We start from the raw sequence: 9,402 nt of genomic DNA, 5'->3' as shown, positions 1-9,402 counted from the left end.
GGTCATCCCCTCTTTCACTAATTTGGAATGCCCCGAACTGGAACTTAGCAAGGGCTTCATCGATCTCGGGTTGTATTCCCAACAAACATGATCCCCACCGAACTGAATCCACAAATCTAAATACTGTAACCGATTGTCCACTGGTTCTTCAACAGTAAACTCCAGCTCAAGTCCACACTCAGTAAAACCTTTTTGTAATGTTCCTCATTCGTTGATTGAATCTCTCACGGCCTGTGAATACTAAAAAGTCATGCACATACCTGAAGGTGGAATGGTGGAGACCCCTCAAGTTCTCTCTCAGGTCTCTGTCCACGTACATTAAGATGTCACTCAGGAAAGGTGCAACGCACAATTTAATGCAGATTCCGGCCTTTTGCGTATACAGCTTGTCCTTCCAGACTATGAAGGTGGACTGCAGGTAGAACCTCAAGATTTTGATGAAACTTCCAACACTGACATCCGAGGCGTTGTTTTCTTTTTTTTTTTAACAAAGTTGTGCTGTGACAGCATAAAAAAAGATGGCCGCCCTAAGCAGACTCGCGGCAGCATTTTCACTTGGCCCTATACACTTCGATTTCTAGGTTATGTGTGCTGAATTTTCAGAGTTTTGCCGAAGGCGAGTGGATTTAGCGGTCGGCCACTTCTGCTGGTCAGATTATGTAAGCACAATTCCGAAATCGCCGCCTTGTGCAGCTCTGTGCGTAGAGACATCCGTATCTATCACAGCGGGAGCTGCACTGGATCAATGCTCCTGCGGACAAACTAGCGTTTTGGGAGGTCAGTGCATGTGCATTGCCGGCCTTTCTGAATGGTGTGAAACCGTTTGGTCCAACACTTATCGAGTGCTACAAGGAAGTCGCTCCGAAGTTTTCGCCGCACTGACTCCGCACATCTTGATGCCATGTTTCTGACACCTTCTCTGGGGGTCAAGACACATCGTCATTGCATCACACGGTATCATGTGCAGCGCATGGGAGCATTAGTACTGACGTACGCGGACACATATACAATTGGGGATCAATTCGGAGCCTTTGTTCGATGGCCATCTGGTGTATATTGTGGGGTTGAGGTGAGGTTGAGAGGAACAGAGAGCATAGGAATATGCAATGAGTAGATTGTCTATAAACCAGCTGAAAGAGGACCTTCGGATATATTTATTGTTATTGTGCAGTTATATAATGTTTAAAAAAATTATGGTACATAGCTTTTTCTTAGAATATTTCCAAGACGTCTGAGTATACACCCTGTGTGCCACAATGCGATGTTTGACTTTGTCGAAAAGAGGGCAGTCCTGTTCTCTAAAGTAAATTTTACACATTTCACCTCAGAATATAGAGATTAGCTCGCAAGCCTGAAATGTGAATACTATGGCGCATTTAGTCGTTGACTCATTATGTTGTAACTACCATGGTTGTAACAGTACCCCATTGGCGTGAGGTTTTCCTCTCAGTTGATCGTGTCAAACGGTCGCCAGCTTGTGTTTTGAGTAAGTGACTATACCGAAGTTGTGCAAATGCATGTTCAGCAGAAGTACAAATTTTAAGTACATTGCAGTGCGAAGCTTTTGCGCAGCGAGCTGTATTTTTAACTCGAGAGAGTCGAAGGGGGCGTTCACCGAAAATCCTGCGTCGGCGGTCGGTATTGGCGTTGTGGGCGAAAGATCGCAAACATGGCACTGGCAGACGGTAGCTGTCAGCTGACACGGCAGAGCACTAACTAGACGTAGCATTGCCTGACATTACGCTTGACAGGAGCTACAAATTCGGGTCACTCCTTTCACATGGGAGGATGCTATCAGAATCCGTCTGCCAGGACCCTTGCATTCACATTACCTCCGGGCCACGCAGGCATGTTCTTACGGCTTGGTTAGACGACTTGATTAGCCTATGTTATCGCGCCATACTCTTAAAGGGTATGGCGCGTGTCCTCTATAAATTTTATGTATCCTCTATAAATTTTGTCGCTTTTCTCAGGAACACGAATAATGTTTGGGTAATAATTTTGCTGTGCTTCTAAATGTAGTCCAAGTTGTCTAACGCTCTTAAATACAGCCGTCATCGTCCTAATAGTTTCCTTTAAAAACTACAAGTTACTCCCAAGTAATCTACTATTTGGCGACTCGCGCTGGTTACTGGTAAAATATGCGCAATACTTACAAACCACTGGTACCTACTAACGTGAGGTGTATAGCACTGGATGGCTATCGTTTTTAAACTCTCCCCATCGGGCTTTGATAACGTGGCGTTAACTAGACGCGCAATCGTAATTGTTAGTTGCATGAACACAAATAGAAACAATTTCTAGGACTTACACAATCCGGAGTTTTTTCTTTAACTCCTCGAAGAACGCCGCCAAAACCGGTGCAGAGATTTTAAATTATATTTAACATGTAGCGTTTAAGTTAGACGTATACTCACAGAAGTATGGTAATACCTTTCTTCTTGGAATTCAGCGCGCAAGGCTGCCTGACCACTTTCATGTGACGTCAATAGCACCGTCATCAGGCAGCGTTCACAACCTAAGAAGTAGAGTAAACAAATTGGTTTCGAAGCAGGAAGATTGAGATCGTACGACCATGGGTGTGTAACCATTACTTTTTCGGAGAGGGGTGCATTAGTTCTCACAACGAGGAAAAAAAGGTTGACACCAAACGAAGCCGTCGTTACGCAAGCCAGATGGAACAAAATGTTAGGCCCGCGGGGGCGGGTAAAACAACTCAAGACCGTAAACATTGCGCAAATGATAAAAGAAAGATAGTGTGTATGCGTGTCACTCCCATGCTCGTTTATGTAACGTTTCAAGAGTGTGGGCTTCCTGTGCAGTACTTTAATATATACAGCCTCCAATGCAGCACCAGTCATCATCACTCCCATTGGAACATTACAAAACGACGGTTCGTATAAATGTTTGGTGTCAGTGTACCTGGAATTGGTTGGAAAGCCACTGTAAAAATCCGGGATAACCGCCACTAAATACGTTTTCATCTGAGCCAGCAGCTGCCTATCCAGACAACAGCTGGGAGAATGGGGAGACATCTACGGGTCCTTTTCGCAGCCAACCAGCGAACACTCTCAAGGTTCGTATACAGACAACATTAATACTCAAGAAAGTAGCAGGGGGGACTGCGGCCGATGTAGCTCAGTTGGAAGAGCACCGGACGCGATATTCGGAGGTCGTGGGTTCGGTTTCCACCATCGGCACGTTGTTTTTTCTTCTACTTTGTGTTTAATTATCTTTCCCCTAAGCATATTGCATTACTGATTTATTTCATTATCGAAGTTTAAATTTAAAAAAAAGACAGACAAAGTACAGTCCCCAATCCTTTCCTTGGCCTTGCCGACTGTTCGCTTCTTTCCTTCATGTATTATAACGAGCACCCTCACTTCCCTTCATATATATATACATATATATCAAGGAGATATATCACATAGCAACATGGAATGTAAGATCTATGACGCAAGGTAAACTGGATATCGTCAAGCGAGAAATGGACAGATTGAACATTGATATCTTGGGTATCAGTGAGCTCAAGTGGACCGGAATAGGAGAATTTAACTCCGGCGACCATTATGTCTTTTATTGTGGGCACGAATCCAAGAGAAGGAATGGGGTCGCTCTCATAGTAAACAGAAGAATGGGCAAAGCAGTGCTAGGGTACAACCTCAAAAACGACCGAATGATTTCACTTCGGATCCAAGGTCACCGTTTCAATATAACAGTTATCCAAGTCTATGCACCGACCACTGCTGCTGAAGAAGCTGACGTTGAGAGATTTTATGCGCACCTACAATGCCTTTTAGACCGCACCCCATCATCAGACGTCGTTTTTCTCATAGGAGACTGGAATGCTAAGGTCGGGAGTGAAGAAATATCCGGAATTACAGGCAAGTTCGGTCTTGGTGAGCCAAATGAAGCTGGGCAGAGGCTAGTAGAGTTCTGTCAAGAAAACAACCTGACCATAGCGAATACTCATTTTCAACAGCACAAGAGGCGCCTGTACACATGGATTTCACCGGACGGTCTGTACAGGAATCAGATCGATTATATTATCTGCCGGCAGAGATGGAGAAGCGCTATACAAGCAGTAAAAACAAGGCCTGGGGCCGATTGTGGCACCGATCATCAGCTTCTTGTTGCCAAAATTAAGCTTCGATTGAGGAAAACGCAGAAAACTAGAAGGCCTTTCAGGTATGATCTGGATCAGATTCCATTAGAATATGCTGTAGAAGTGAGGAATCGATTTCAAGAATTAGATCTAGAAGACAAAGAGCCCGAATAGATGTGGACTGATGTTCGTGATATAATACAAGAAGTTGCTACTAAGGTAGTTCCAAAGCAAAAGAAATGCAAAAAAGCAAACTGGTTATCTGAAGAGGCTTTGTAAATAGCTGAGGAAAGGAGGATGTCAAAAGGTATGGGGGAAAGAGAAAGATACAAGGTTCTCAATGCGGATTTTCAGAAAATAGCAAGGAGAGATAAGAATGCCTTCCTGAACATACAGTGTCAAGCAGTTGAGGACAACAGCCAATTAAGGAACACAAGAGCTCTGTATAAGACAATCAAAGATATCAAAGGAAGCTTCTGTGCTAAGCTGGGCGTGATAAAGGACAAACGAGGCAAGGACCTCACTGAAGCATCAGAGATAAAGAAGAGGTGGCAGGAATACACAGAAGAACTGTACAAGAAGGACCCGGATGTGCAAACCCAACATAGGACGGTTGTGATTACTGATCTCGAGCCGGGCATCCTGAAGAGTGAAGTTGAATGGGCCTTAGCCAGCCTTGCTAAGAACAAAGCTAGCGGAATTGATGGTATTCCAGCTGAGTTGCTTCAAAACCTCAACCACGACGCTGTTAACACACTGCATACATTATGTCAAAAGATTTGGACAACCCTGCAGTGGCCACAGGATTGGAGGAGGTCAGTTTACATCCCCATTCCAAAGAAAGGCAGTGCCAAAGATTGTTCCAACTACCGCACGATCGCGCTTATTTCGCATGCTAGCAAGGTGATGTTAAAAATCCTGCAAGGTAGGCTGCAGCAGTCTGTGGATCGGGAGCTTCCGGACGTGCAAGCTGGGTTTCGCAAGGGCAGAGGAACTAGAGACCAAATTGCCAACCTTCGCTGGATCATGGAAAAAGCAAGAGAGTTCCAGAAACCCATTTACTTCTGCTTTATTGATTATGCGAAAGCGTTTGACTGCGTAGATCACAGCAGATTGTGGCAAGCTCTCCAAGAGATGGGAGTTCCAATTCACCTCATCTGTCTCCTCAGGAACCTTTATGAAGGGCGAGAGGCCACAGTCAGAACTGGGCATGGCCTTACTGATTGGTTTCCGATTGAGAAAGGGGTGAGGCAAGGCTGCATACTGTCGCCCTGCCTATTTAACCTATATGCAGAGTGCATCATGAGGAAGGCCGGTCTGGACGAGTCTTCAGCTGGAGTGAAGATTGCTGGAAAACGTATCAACAACCTTAGATATGCGGATGATACCACTTTAATGGCAGAAAGTGAAGTGGAACTCAAGAGACTTCTAATGCGCGTACAAGAAGAGAGTGAGAAGTTTGGGCTTAAACTGAACATTAAAAAGACGAAGATCATGGCGTCTTGCCCTATCAAGTCCTGGAGCATCAATGGACAAGAAGTGGAAGCTGTGACAGATTTTCTGTTCTTGGGCGCCAAGATTACCTCGGAAGGAGACTGCAGCCATGAAATTAGGAGACGCCTGCTTCTGGGAAAGAGAGCAATGGTTAGCCTTGATCGCCTATTAAAGAGCAGAGACATTAGTCTACCAACCAAGATCCGTATAACCCGTGCTATGGTCTTTCCAGTTTTGATGTATGGATGCGAGAGTTGGACTGTGAAAAAGGCTGACCGCCGAAGAATTGACGCGTTTGAATTGTGGTGCTGGCGAAGACTCTTAAGAGTTCCTTGGACTGCCAGAAGATCAAATCAGTCGATATTGTCGACCATAAACCCTGACTGCTCATTGGAGGGTCAAATTCTAAAGTTAAAGCTCAGCTACTTTGGTCAACTTCATTACCTTCATTAACTACCTTCATTAACCCAAATTGCTACTATGGTACGCATCAAAAAGGCAGAAGAAGCAGAAGGTGACTACCGTAAAACTTACGTTCATGGTGAGCACAGAGATATGTCACGACACGAAGGCGATGTTTAAAGGCGCTAGAGTGAGGCTGACACAGCTGGAGAGAGAGAGCAGTGGCGATAAACGGAAAGGCGCATCATACGACGCTCAGTTTGCGCTGGGTGTTGCGCAATTTTGAAATGGGCGCACAAGACAAACGGGCCCGTGCTGTGGCGACGGAGACGAGATCAACGAGACACGGCGACTCCTCCAACTGCTGTTCCGAATTTACGCGATTCATGGACAGATCTCACCTTTCAGAACGGTGCGTTGTTCCGGCTCTGAAAAACGTTTGCCACTTATGAGATCGTAAGCCTCCTTTGTAACAATCAAGAATTGGAAGAGAAATGTAAGCAGCTGAATGATGGTCATGTGTGGGAAGCTAAAAGGTACTGTTTAAGCACAATCAAACATTTCACGCCAGACTACGGGAAAACAAAAATACTTGAGAAGCTGTACTTAAATTTCGCATTATCAGGTATTGCAATCATCTGCCAATATTTTTTTTTCTCGTACATAAGCGACACGCTTACTGCCGATTCGGTGTGTATTTGGCGTCGATACAAAGAATAAACTCTGTGAGTGGCATATGTAATGAGGCAAATTGAGTAAAGAGAATTTATTGGGTACATACATACATACATACATACAAAAACGCACATTACTCCCAGACCAAAGCACTATACAAGACACTCTATGGTACAGATACATAATAAATTGAAAAACATGATTCCCCACAAAGGGGAAAATAATAGAAGGGGGGGGGGGGGGGGAGGGGATTCTAATAAAGGACGACAGGCATCTCAAGTCTGCTCCCTCGTACAACATAGAAGCGCGTATGCCAGCGCCGCAGAAAGCGCGTCTCGCCGTCAGTTTCTAACTGTCCAGACAGATACTTCCAGACGACGAGGCGCAGCCTCTGCAAGGCTGGGTACATTGCACGGGCGGGAGTGCGGCGCGCCTCAGCGAGGCCCCTGCGACGCCACAACACAAACAGAACCACAGTGAACACAAGGTGTTCAAAAGGGTTGCGCCGGCGCCTGACGCCGGAGTTCATGCGGACGTTAAAACATTCTATATGCGAGCCACCACATTGTTCTCGCAACTACACATTCGAAAAAAAAAATATGCGAGAGGCTCTCGGGAGCACCACGTTGCCACACTGGTCATTTGGTACAATACCCCATCTGGCAAGGCGCTGTCTCGTAGAGAGGACGCCCCAGCGCCTAAGCCAGTCAAAATCTCGCAATTCATTTGACAACCGACAAGCTGCCCACGCTCGCCATTTGGGGACAGCGGTCTCTCGTTGCTCATCAGCTGAAAGCCTGCGAACGGCAAATAGTTCGCTGATCCGTATGGCTGGTAGGTCGCGCCTACATTAACATCTGACAGGTCTGCATCAAGAGTCGACTTTGTCTCGGCAACTCCGCAGTAAAAAGGCAGAGGTCTGTCCGCCTGGGGACCGAGATAATGCTCGGGTGTAAGCATACGACGTGCCGTGCTCATCCAGTACAGGATGAGCGAGCGACCAGGGTTAGACTCGTCAGCCAATAGCCTCTCCACCAGCCTTAAAGCGAGTACTCGAGCCACTATCGGGATGCACAGCAGGCCAAGGCCTCCCCTGCTCCTCGGAAGGTACAGGTTGTGACGGGCGACTAGCGCTGTCCTGCCATCCCAAACATAAGTCCCTATAAGGGACGCGAGTCTGTTCGTCACACGGCGCGGGATTGTCGCGTTACGCGCCACATAAAGGGTGAACACACACGTTGGTGTCCTGACGCACGGCCGCTCAATGGAAGTGCGCCTCCATTGAGCGGCCGTGCCTGACGACACTGACTTTAGCATTGAGCGTGAGGTTGAAACGCGCTGCGTCAGAAAGCGCATGCATTGCTCGCGAGAGAACTACTATGGAATTCGTTATGAACGGTAAGATTAAAAATAAATGGTTTCGTTGTTTGGTGTAGGTCGTAGGGTTTAACGCCCCAAAGTGACTCATGCTACGAGAGACGCCTTAGTGGAGGGCTCCGAAAATGTCGACCACCTGGGGATCTTTAACGTGCACTGGCATCACACAGCACACGCGCGCCTAGCCTTTCCCCTCCATCTAAAAGCGGCCGCCGCGACCGGAATTCCATCCCGCATCTTTAGGAACAGTAGTCGAGCATCCTAACCAATGCATCATCGCGGCGAGGCGATGAAAAAAAAAAAGATATATATCTACACCAATCCTTCTTCCTTTTCTTCTTTTCTCATAAAATCGCAACCCACGCGCACGCGCATTTCTTTCCGCGTTAATTGCATTGATCGCAGTTATTTGATTTGAAGCAGACCACAGGATAGCAGACAGCGTTTTGTGAGCTGCGCGGAATAGACTTTTTTTTCTTATTGGAAACACGGTTAAGATACCGATTGTACCACGGAGCAGCAGAGTACGTATATACCTTTTTTAGAGGTATATACTTCTTTATGAGCTCAGAAACCCTGATTTTGAACAATTCCCAATTAGAATGAACACTGCGGTCAAGATACGCAGGCAAAAATTCATCTAAATACGAGGCCAGATTGATGTTCATAGAATGAAAGTAAGCATTGCTTTAATCTCTGATGTGTTTGAAACGCCTACGCAAACGTGCTACTCGCAGAGAGAGAGAGAGAGTAAAGTAGATTATCTTGTGATCGCTTAGACCAAGTAAGATGATAATAGAAGATACGATTCCTGCGACGACGTAAGGACAAGATCAAGAAGGAATGACGTAGAGGGAGTGACACGTGTTGGCAGTTAAACAAGCCGCGACAACCCGAAATTAGAACAGGTGTGAAGGAAATTATCAGAATGCGAACATGACGAAACCAAGACTGATTTGTCTTGATTCCACTGAAGGTCTGAGTAGTTGAAATCCCCTAACAGAAAGAAAGTCTCACCCGGAAAGCGAACAGAGATTTGATTGAGGCAATCGTGTAAATCATCACAGAAACTGGCTGGGCTAGACGGTGGTCGATAACACATGCCAAAATAATTTTTCTGAAACAAAAAATGTCCCGATTTGTTGATTAATAGCAAGTGAAACACCGCCACCGTGCCTGTCATCGAATATGTTGTAATTCTTTTCACATAGAAAGAGTTCACTGTCTAATACCTTATCAGACAGTCATCAGTGCACCTGGCACTCGTTGGAAAACCACTGTGAAACTCTGGGATAACCGACACTAAATACGCTTCCATCTGAGCCAGCAGCTGCATATCCAGACTACAG

The sequence above is a fragment of the Amblyomma maculatum genome, chromosome 1, assembly GCF_055883805.1.
Source record: "Amblyomma maculatum isolate TAMU_Amacu chromosome 1, ASM5588380v1, whole genome shotgun sequence".
Taxonomy (NCBI): domain Eukaryota; kingdom Metazoa; phylum Arthropoda; class Arachnida; order Ixodida; family Ixodidae; genus Amblyomma; species Amblyomma maculatum.
This window is presented reverse-complemented; position numbering follows the sequence as displayed.